Here is a 12,197-nt window from a genome sequence, read left to right as displayed (position 1 = left end):
GAGCAGATTATGGAGGAGATGCCTGAGTTGAGCAGAAGCATAGAGATGCAAATATACCAGTTGAAATCTGAGCAACATGCAGAAGAGAAGAGTCTTGCTCCTGGGGAGGACTCATCTAGGGCATTCATAGGAGATTAGTTTGGAAAAACAGGTAGGAACCAGATGATCCCGGGTCCTGAAAACCAGAGATTGGAGTTTGTTTTATGTTCTATAAATCACATAGAGCAGAAGGCTCACATGATGAAAGATGTGTTCCCGGAGGATTGGGAGCATCCTCAAAGAGGAAAACCCGTCTTGCTGGTTATAGGGAGGGCCAGATCAGGGCACCTGTTGAGTACATGGGAGTGTTCACAACCAACTCCCTGAATAAACATCTAAGCCAGTGCGTAAACACAGAGAGTAAGACCAAGAAAAATAAATACCATTTAGATAAAAGATGAAGCACTTCAGGTGTATATGGTGGAGGAAGGAGATTGTTGTGCCCTGGATCTCAAGAATTTGATCACTGGTTTGGGGACAACGTGGACGTTGCTTCCAGAGTAGCATGGAGCATGTTGTCCTGGTGTTCAGAGGCAAAGGAGGAGCCAGGAAGAGTGGCAGATGGTGAACAGACATCCCCTCCAGAGGACTGAGGAGAGGGTAGCAATGAAGGGAATTGTGGCTGTGCCAAGGCAAGGGATCTCGTACAAAAGTTCTAAGATTCCACAGCCAGCTTTGACATTACAAACAATTTCTCAAGGAAATAACGGCACAAACTGGCATCGTTAGTCAACCATTCCCACGTTAGCCCCTTATCAGATGTATCGTTGGTAAATATCTTCTCCCATTCAGTAGGTCGTCTTTTCATTCTGTTGAGGGTTTCCTTCACGGTGTAACAGCTGTTAGTTGGATGTAGTCTCATTTGTTTATTTTTTCTTTTGTTTCCCTTATCTGAAGAGACATCTCAAAAAAAAAACCAAAAAAAACAAAACAAAACAAAACACAAAACAAAACATTGGTAAGAGTGATGTCAGAGTTTACCGCCTATGTTTTCTTCTAGAAGTTTTATGGTTTCAGATCTTACATTTAAGTCTTTAATTCATTTTGAGGTTATTTTTGTATATGGTATAAGAAAGTGGTCTAGTTTCACAAAATGTAAAATTTTAGAAACTTTTTCTGCAGAGATAATAATAGCTATGTGTATGGGGTGAGAGAGGCAAGTGGAAGCCGTCACTCTGTAAGGAAAGTAGTTTTACATTTCACACTTGTAGAGGCTGCAGAAGGCCACTCAAATGTTTATGTGTCCACAGCTGCCAGCCAGAAATCACTTCTCTTGAGACCCAAGAAAGAAGAATGAAGTAAGCAGAGTGGGCCTAACTGCAGAAATATCCATCCATGGCAAGGAGAGGGCAGCAAACTTATGATCACTTTAAAATCTTTAAAATATAAATGAGTCCCTTAGGAAAGAACATATTCCCATAATTACTCTACCATCATGGGCTAGTTTCCAATTAATAAGCTGTGCTTTGAGTATATTCATTCATTCAGCAAATGGCAGAACTGTTCTAGGTGCTAGTGCTCCTGTAACAGAGCAGAAAAACTTCCTACCCTTTTCGGGCTTACCTTCTAGCCAGGGATGGCAAAGAATAAGTAAATATTTGGTGTGTCAAATGGTAAAGATCACATAGTGGAAAAAATAAAATAGGGAAGGGTATTGGGGATGCCAGTGATAAGGGGTGAAGTTTTAAATACTTGGGATCAGAATGGCCTCACTGAGAATGTGAATTTGAGCAAACCTTGGGGCTGGTGAGAGAGTGAGTTATGAAGGTACCTGAAGAGAGGTTGTGTGAGCAGAGGGGAGGGCAGGCGCAAAGGACTTGAGCTGGGAACGTGTCTGGAGCATTCAAGGAACAGAAAGGCCACTGGCCTACTGGAACCAGAAAGAGAAGAGAGAGAGTTGCAGGAGATGAAATCGAAGAGAAAACAGAAAAAGCAGATTGGACATGGTCTTATGAACTGTGGAGTAATTTAGGAAAGCATGGGAAGATTTTGCACAGGGGAGTCTGAGATCTGACTTAGGGTGACCCTGAGAGCCGTATGAAGACTGGAGTGTATCTAGTGGGGAAGCAGAGACACCGGAAGGTAGGTCAAGGCTGAGAGTGGCAGCAGTGATCAGGGAGAGGAGCCACCGAGGAAGCTGAATCTCCAGGGATGAGAGCAGGAGCTGTGGAGTCTGGTATTTTCTACTCATGTGGAAATTCTCCGCATTGCCAACCTTGGAGGATGGCACTTGAGCTCTTTGCAGCCATGCGTGCACAAAGTGGGCCCTCATTAAGGCTGTGGATGAATAAGGGACTGAAAAGAGAACAAAGAGGATCTAGTGATGAAGGCCACTGGTCAGGGAAATGACAGGCAGACACTGGAAGGAGCAATGTGATGTCCTCATCCTCAGAGAGAGACCAGGAGGGGGATAAAAGCAAGCATCGGCACAGCGCTTTCTGTGGGAGGGAGGGCAGCTCGTAGGGCTCCCATCTCCATAGAGAGCAGAGCCCTTGACCCCTCAGGGGTCTTAGCGCCTCTTCCAATCATCTCCCTAACACGCATGCTTTGTTCTGTCATCTATATCCCTGGAGACAGTATATTTGATCCTCATTATAGTTTTACTTCTGTTTAATTCAGCTTCAGAGCTGGTATAATTCAGGCATGGTATAATTAATCAGTTGAGCTCTCAGTTTTTGTCCCAGCTGCCAAGGCTATGTAGGTAAAGATGCTTTTGCAATTTTTTTCTATTGCAAAATATTAGCTTTCTCCTCAAATTCTCCCCCACTTTTCAAAATCTGTATTCTTATATATATGTTTTAAGATTTGCTGGAAAGCAAGTAGAGATGAGAAAGGATTAGCTAGGGCACATTGTGGTTGGAAAATGTGCAGCTCATGATGCCATTCTAAATTGCCTATAGATTCATTGTATAGTCCGAATTACCTTTCTGTAAAATGGAAAATAATTGCTCCTAATCTAGCACAGAGAGATCTCACAAATGTTTAGAGAGCAGCCTCTGCCTTACTATTAGGAAAATCTATTTTCCATATCATTGGTCATTTATTTCTGAGGGTTTCTGGTGGGCCCACGAGGCGGTCCAAGAAACAAGTATCGATCCCCAAACACTTTCCCCTTTACTTACTGGTGAGGCTGTAAGTTCCACATTACAACCGACCTCTGGTCTGTACATGATGACTATTTTTATATGTTATTAAATAGGTCTGTATCAGTTTGCAAGGGCTGCCATAACAAAATGCCACAGATTGAGTGGTTTAAACAACAGAAGTTTATTGTTTCACAGTTGTAGAGGCCAGAAGTCTGAGATCAAGGTGTTGGCAGGGCCGGTTTCTTCTGAGCACTCTCTTCTCGACTTATGGACATGTCTTCATGTGGCCTTTCCTTTGTACATGTGTGCATATCCTGTGTCCAAATCTCTTCTTATAAGGACACCAGTCATATTGGATTAGGGCCCACGCTAAAGATTTTATTTTAACTTAATTAACCCATCTAAAGACCTTATCTCCAAATACGATTACATTCTGAGTCCTGGAGATTAGGACTTAGACATATAAGTTTTGGGAGGACACAATTCGGCTCATAACAACGTCTAATCTTCATTTGACAAGCATTTACTGAACATTTACTATGTACTAGGCAGTTAGCTCAGCTGGCTAGGGCACAGTCAAGGTCATATTGTCATGTTAATGGGTCAGTTGGTTTAGATTCCATGCATATCCCTCCCCAAAGACGGATGAGAGTGTGGAATAAATGGCGTAATTTTTCCATCACCATTGCCAAAACACCCGGAAACACATGCAGTAGGTGCACTAGATCAATCTTCATGAATGAAGACAGATAACACGCCAGCTAAAAGAATGCTACTGAGCACAGTGAGATAACCCAGGACCGTAGCATCCAGAGATGAAGGCTTTTCTCTTTAACATACTCTACTGGCCTCGAGCTCAGAATAGACTTGGGGAATGTGGATTTGGGGCTCTAAAGCGAAGGGGCCATTTGAATATTTTGATAGTATTAGTGATGACATGGGTCTGTGCTTGGAATGGCCATAGGATTAGCAGCTGTAGATCAAATGACGTGGGATGGCAAATAGAGGGGGCAATGTCTGACAGTGGGTGGGCTACATGAGGGGCACCTGAGACACTCAGCAGTGGATGAGATTACTACCCTAGAAGCAGAAGCAAATGAACACAGTAGAACAACACTGGACACAGTCATGGGCTTTATTTTTATATATCTTAAACTTTTCATTTTATTATATGATTGCATTTTCTCAACAAACTTGTTGGGTGAGTAGAGCAGGTACTATTAATCCTGTAAAGTAAATGAGGCAGTGAGACCCAGAGTGGTCAAATGACTGGCTGAGGCCACACACCTAATTAAACAAAGAGCTGCTTCCGGATTCCCTTTCCTGAGCTCATTCTTCTTTCAGCTGTGACTAGCTGGGGAGTGTGTCAGCAGTAATTTGAAAAGGAGCTTATCTGTCGTTTTAGGCCTTATGGGGGAAGTATTTCTGCTAGGTCTGCACCTTGCCCAAGTGCCTGTCATGTGTCAAGAGACATCCTGCAGGGGGTCAACCAAATGTACCTCTTATCCCTGAACATGACTTATGCTTGAGTCATAGCAAAGCAAAAGGAAGCCCAGCGGCCCCCCTGCTTTCTTCATTAATGCCTAGGGTGTAAAGACGCTCTTCACTCTCTTTCCCCTGGATCGCTCGTTTGGCTTTCCTTGGCTCCCTAGATGCAGTCTCTCCCAAGCACAAGACAGTCTTTCCAGTCTAACTCCAAAGGCCGGAGCCCTGGGGCTGCTTCCTCTGGGAAGCCCTCCTTGACCTCCAGAGCTGAAGCAGGTGCCCATACCTTCTGCTCCATAGCTCCCAGCATTCTCACGACACCAACAGCCTCGATTGGTAATTGCCCATTGACCGCTGACACTAACTGTGTCAATTTCCATTCCTTCAGCAAGTAGACCTGAGCACTGCTATCACCCTGGGGGGGGGTGAACTGGTGATCAAGGACTGCCTTCTGCCCATTGACACTAACTGTGTGCTTCTCATGGACAGGAGGCAGGCCTTCTTGATCACCAGTTCATCTCCCAGGGTGATCGCAGTGCTCTGGTCTACTTGCTAAAGGAATGGAAATAAGAAACAAGAGAGTTAGGGAGAGCTCACACGCACATGCATCCCAAAAGTTCCATTCCGGTCACAGATGGTCAGAAGAAAGTGGGGTTTCAGGGGTGGAAGTGATTACTCTTTGCTGGAGCTAGTCCATGGTGGCTCCATTGTGACTATAACACCTAAGAAAGCTGGACCAAAAGGGTGGGTGGCGAGAGGCAAACAAGAATCCCAGAGATCACTTACCTGGAAGGAAAGGGGGATGGAAAAAAGAAGGATTATTTCCTTGAAGTGATGGGAAGTATGAAATGGAGCTCCAGTGGAAGTGTGGAAACAGCTGTCGATCATGATGAAAGCTAAGAGGGCTAGGTCAGCCTGCTATGGCTCACCTGTGCAGTTGCACGCAGGTGTCACCTGTGCAGTTCAAACTTGGACTTTTGAGTTTGAACCATTATAAAAATACTGAGTGAACCAAATCTAAACACGCAGAATGCAAATTCCAAGAAATTTAGAAATGTGATGACCTTCTTTCAAACGCCAAGGCACATAGCATTCAAAGAGGACATTGATATATACGGTGATTGCTGCAGTTTCCTAACTTTAAAGAGGAGGCTGTTCCAGCCCATCTCACACACGGCTATTATGTAGAACAAGCCATTAAATATGACGGTAAAGCACTTTGCACACATAAAATGCTACACGATTGATACTCACTACTACTTCCCATCATTTAATGTCTGAAAAATAAATGTCTACCATTTATAATAATTTTATGTGACTTTGAAGGCTAGTGGCTCTTACGAAACATGGAAGGAGAAGCTGGACTATGTGTGGAAGGCACAGATTGCCTTGTAGATAAAACTGCCGTATTACAATAAATTTGGGTTGCTCGAATTGAAAAAAAAAAAACGTTTGCATGTTTGGGAGTTTCTGAAGGTAGATAAAATACTTTACTCACATTATTTTCCCTAGACTGTCACACAATAAGTAATTAATATGTTTTCATCAAATGAATTAATGATTGCACATGATTCAAGGTTAACTAAGGCTAAAAGCTTTCAAATAGAGGGGGAGACATCAGATATTGTCCCCAACTGTGACGCACCGCTTTATGACTGGAGTAAGGTCATTGGCACTGTTAAGGAACTAATCCAAGTTATTTCAATGCTGTGCATTTCTATAAATTTGGGACTGTCAGGTTTGAATCTTTTCCCCTCATGCACCGTAAGAATTGCTCTTATTTTGCATTCACTATGCAATTAGCCATTTTCTGGGGAAAATGTCAGCCTTATTTTGTTGGCCAGATTAGGATCCTCTTTATGCCTACCCCCTCCATCAAAAAAAACCCATGCTGCCCTGCATTCTCTGGACACAGGATCCCTTCTCATCTCTACAGAGAAGGGGCTGGTCTAAATGACCCCTTCCAACTTAATACTCTATGATTAGAGTAACCCTCGGTCTGGTGCCTGCCAATGCAGTAGATTGACTTTGAGAGAAAAACAGGATGGGGAAGGAGATGCTAAACAGTCTCAGCCATTTAATACCATGCTTGTCAATGCAGTTCACCTTGTGCTCCTTCCTGAATCATAGCCTCCAATATGCTGCGTACCCTGACAGCTGGGGCACCATTTGCTGAGTTGAGGCAAAATACTCATTTTGCAGCTACTCTGTCTCACCCACGCAGGAAGCCATTCACCTTCTGCTGACCTAGCAGCCAAATCATAAGCTCAACCGAGAAACCGGGGGTGATGAAGATAAATAGAGAGAGAATGGACAAGATTGCTTTAAGCAGAACCATTGTCCAGATTTATTCACAGCCCCTCAGCTAGACCCTCACATGCTGTTGCCTAAGAAAGAGAAAGCTGATATTTAGCAGCTGGGCGATTTGTTTTAATCCTTAAAATTATTGCATGTTTCCAAAATTCAACTCGCAACGGCTTGATGAGATCAGAAAACTGTTGAACAATGCCGTGCTGCTGCTAACAAGACTAGAGTGGAGGAGGGGACAGAATGTGGCAGTGCCACGTGCTCTTACTGGGATTATAGTCAAGAGCTAGTCATAGCTCTTCATTTTGAATTTAAAATAAAAAAGACAAAACTGACAATATGAAATATTAATATCGAGCACCAGCCAATGGGTTCATAAAAATTAAGTACTCCTTTTGCCTTTTACCACCTCTGAGTAGCTTCTCTTTTTGGACTCAAACCAGATCTCCTTGTCATTATCCAGTCCATACAGCCAATGACAATCGTGGACACTTGGAAATGGCTCTGATATGCTTTCCTCAGCTCCTATCCATCACTCTTCCCTAATTTCTTCTAAAATATATGTTTGCTTCCACAGAAAACTTGATTTGTAGGACAAGAGCATTGGGCTTGTGTCCATTTGGCTCAAATTTGGTGCTGTGGTAACATTTTAATGAGATTTGTTCATTGTAAACCTTCATTTGTCGGACTAACCCAAACTGGCTTCAGTTAATATTTACTGTCAGTATGAATGCTGGGAAGTACAGGTACATAGTGGGCTTTGCAAGAACATTCGAAGACTGCAGCTCTATGGTGTATTTGGTTTGTTGGAAAACAATGTGGAGGAAAGAACTTTTATTTTCATAAAAGATACAATATCATGTAGACAAGACAGGAGGGTGTTAAGGGAAGGAAGTGAAGGAGACGCTGGGTTTTTACCTCTTTATTACTTCTCCCCTCATCAGCCTCGAGCTAGAAGGCATCCTTACAGCTTGGCTCCTTAGATACCCATTTGCTCTCCTGCACTGCAGGTTCATTCAAATGCCTTCAGTTGATTAAAGTCAACAGGAAAGTTTGGAGTGTCAGGATGCTAACATCTCACAAGGTACAGTGATTGACAGATTCCAGCAAGAGGACCCTCCTGTCAGGCCTTGTCTGACTCAGACTGTTCCAGCTGGACATGCTGAGCCCCTTGCATCTTCTCCCCACCCAGTCTAGGAGAGTGCATCTGGGACGTTTGTGAGAAGCCCGGAGCAGTAGGTTCTGGCACCATTTGCTGTCTTGGGCACCAAGGGTAAGACTTGGCTGTGATGTGCCCATCAGATCTGAGTCTTCCTCCAGCCTGTTTGATTGGATTCCTCCCCCTATTTCAGTTTTTACATATCATTCATTTTCCCATTGGGCTTGACAAGCCCCAGGACCTGCCTGCCTGATCCTCTCCAGGCACACAGCCCTTGAGATGACTGAAACTCAAGGCATTTGTCTTCAATTTGATGCTCTTTCTACTTTATCATGAGCCCCTGAGGACCATGAAAGTTCATTAGATAGAACCATGTCTAATCTAAACTCAAGAGAAAAAAACTTCATTTTGTCTTAAATGCTTCGTGAACACCTGTGTCAAATATCTGGGTTCTTGAAAGAGGGTAAAAATATAAGTATACGATGGATCATAGTAATCAATTTAATCTAATTATTTTTCCCCATTTTTTAGAAGATAGTAACTGAGGTTTGTAAATGAAAAAAGGCGTGGGGGTTTCTGAGAGGATGTTGCTGTGTTTCAGACATGACCTCTAAGCTGTGGCAGTGGGGTGGTGTTGGCAGGAGGATAAGGGCAATGCTTGGTAAAGTCCAGATAGGGGGAGAGAATTCTCGAAAACAAAGCATGAGGTTGTGCTGTTCCATTGCCCTTGTTACCCTTTCCTTGCCCCGGCATGGCTTCAAAGGGCAGGACTTTTCCTTTCCTGTTTCAATGGAATTCAGTTGCTAACTACTAGAGTTAGTACAGAATCCACAGTCTGAAGGCGCAGTTCCCCATAAGGCTCTCTTCACTTCAGACCTCAGTCATAAGCTTCGGGGTTCCCAGGCCACCCACACTTCTAACGAACTGGCTGCAAATCTATGGGCTTTCCACTACCTCCCTCAGGTTCAATAATTTATAAGAATGACTCACAGAACTTAGGAAAGTGCTGTACTTATAACTACAGTTTTATTAGAAAGGATATACATTAAGACCAGTGAAGTGAAGAGATGCATAGTATGAAGTCTGGAAGGGTCCCCAACATGAAGCTTCCATGTCCTTAGGATGAATCATCCTCTGGACACATCAATGTATGATTATCAGTAAGGAAAGCTCAACTGATCTTCGGTGTCCAGAGTTTTTATGAGAGTTTCATTAAGTAGGCATGGTGGATTGGATCACTAGCTCCTTTATTCAACTCAATCTCCGGATCCTTCCCCACTCCCTCTAATCACATGAGTGGTCTTTCTGCATGGCCAGCCCCTATCCCGAAATTATTTCAGGGCTCACCATGAATCACTTCATTAGAATAAAGTCAGGTGTGGTCCCAGGGCCCACAACGGATAACGAAGGCATTCCTATCACTCAGAAAATTCCAAAGGTTTAGAAGCTACCTCCTAGGAACCTCAGAGAACACCAGATAAATTGTATAACACCTACCTTTCTTTTCTCACCAAAAAGCCCCACAGCCTACGAAACAATGCCCCAGCTTCAGTCATTGGTTCTCATCCCTAATTATTTACGAATGTGTTTCCTTTTACACAGCCTGATTTAAGACTTAAGAACAGAGGCAAAATCACATTTATTTTACAAATTTGCTCTAGCATGGGATTCCTTTAAGCTCAAACTCCCCAAGGCATTTAAAATCTAATAATAACTCCACTGTTTTGTGTTTGCTGTCAGCCAGTCCTACATGTGGAGAGCCAGGCACTATAGGCAGACTGCCCAGTTCCAGTCCCAGATCCTTCTTCGCAGCAGGACCTTGCAGGATCCCCCTAGGGTGTGTGGCCCTGAGCAAAAATTTTTGCAGGGCCTCATCTCTATACAAAAATTCACCTAGAATCATGATGTCAACAGGATCCTGGTATCTATGAAAGAGATACCCTGCTGGCCAGCAGGCATGATCTGCTTGGTGGGACACCCTCTTGCATATGAGCCTAGTCCGAGGCCCTGGGACAACCCCATGGGCACAAGTCTCTGAGCTCCTTGGGCGTCTGGTTTCCCCCAATGAGTGTTTCCAATAAAGGATTGGAGAGAAATGAGAACTAAGGCACCTGCTGGTTTCACTGCCTCTTAGTTATGGGAGGACCCGAAACGTGGAGCAGGCAGGTGTCCCCCAGCCCCACCCCAGCTTGTCAGAGTCTAAGGTCTAGCTGAATATTGGGCAAGTTACTTAATCTCTTAGTGTCTCAGTTTCTTGTAAAATGAGGATAATAATAGTACCGATATTAGTAATAACTAATAATAACTTTCTAGGGTTAGTAGAAGGACAGAATAATTTAATATATGTAAAGTGCCTAAAAGTAGATCCTGCCACAAAATAAGTGCTTTTTTCAGGTGTTAATTCTTTATTATTGCTATTATCATTGTTGTTGTTTTGATGATGTTAACTTAAAGTAATCCACACGACTCTATAAATCACTTATTATTTTCATTCACATTTACTGATGAAGATACTGAGATTTTAGAGAATTAAAATAATTTTTTCATGGCCACACATTTATTTGGTAAGAATGTCTGAGCCAGAATTTGAATTAGCCTGACTCAGAGGTCTGCCCATTTTACTGGATGTTCCATTGCCTTCTATTTGATCAAAAGTTGAATTTATGATATCTTTTAAAAATCATAGCTAATTCATCAAGGTACATTTACATGGTATGATATCGTCTATGGAGGCATTCTTTCTGGAGGGCAGGATGCCTGGTAGATCCTAGGAAACTTGGCTGCTAGGAAACTTTCTAGAAGCAGGAGCTGAGTGACAGAGTATCAGATTATTAACAAGCATGTGAACACTGAGAGAGTGACGCTGCAAGTATTTCTCAACCCAGGTCCACAACCTACCTTCACTCCAGAACTAACTGAGCTTCTTTCAATCTTTCCCTTTCTTCCAAGCACTGGAGGCTCCTCTCTGCTCTGCAGATGCCCCAGGAATGTTTAAACATCCTTACTCCTCTGCCTTTGCTTTGGGAGGGAGATATTTAAAAAGGACCCCCAGCCAAGCTGCAGTTTGGGGAGGAATCACTTAGCAGCACGCTGGTGGATAGAGTCGAAAAAGAAAATAGATAATTCCAGAGCAGCCTGAAGGCAGTTTCAGCAGGAGAAAAGGCGCTTTAAAGTATAGGAGAAAAAAAAACAGTTGGAAGTTACAGGAATTCACCAAAGTGAGTAAGTCATGTAAGGTGGGATGAAACAACTGGGCTTAGGGCCTGGGGCCAAGCAAAGAATATCTGTGCCAGGTACAGATTCTGAGCATCACACTCAGAGATTTGGAGCAGAGAGTCCAGGAACAAAGATAGGGAAAGAAACTCACACCCACTGTGATGAGAAGCAAGTTTCTGAACTAGGGAGCCTCCCTGTTGCAATGATTCCAGTTGTGCCCATCAAGGACATTGCTAGAGGGTTCAGAAATTTAGAAGCCGAGGCAACCTGGCCTTAGAAAACTGATGCTCTACATCAGTGTCCTGGTAGCACCTCAGCTATGATTCCAACATGGTGGGAAGGGATAAAAATGTATTGTTGACATTGTTTTTCTACTTTGTTGATTTTTTGCAGAGCAAAATAGTTTCAAATGATTCCACAAGATGGAATGGTTATTTTTCTGAAAATTGAATGTGATAACAACCACAAAAATCCACTTATTCAAGCTTTCAGTTAATTGAGCTCAGATTAATCGAGATTTTCGCCACGTTAGGAGAAGTATAATTTAGTGTTTTCATTTTCAATTCAGAGGTGGTTGTAGAGACCTTTTTAAAGAGGTAGGAAATGAGGCTGGTGAGAGCAACTATGAACGGGAAATGTCAGGACACCCGGAGGCAGTGTGAAAGAAACTGAATTGAGCCAAGGGCAGCAGCAGGCAATTTCAAAAGGCTAAGGTCATCTGATTTCCGTCTGTGGGAGTGTGAGAGGCTTTTCAGCAGACCAGAGGATCTGTGGCTTATATTTCTTGAGGATCAGTCCAGGTCATACGGGCCAAGTAGAGGTAAAACAAGACCAATCATTACATCCCTTTGCTGATGATCTCTGAACATTTTCTCCCACTCCCTTCACTCAAAATTGGAGAACCA

Source organism: Pteropus vampyrus, unplaced genomic scaffold, assembly GCF_000151845.1.
Source record: "Pteropus vampyrus isolate Shadow unplaced genomic scaffold, Pvam_2.0 Scaffold8, whole genome shotgun sequence".
Lineage (NCBI taxonomy): Eukaryota > Metazoa > Chordata > Mammalia > Chiroptera > Pteropodidae > Pteropus > Pteropus vampyrus.
This window is presented reverse-complemented; position numbering follows the sequence as displayed.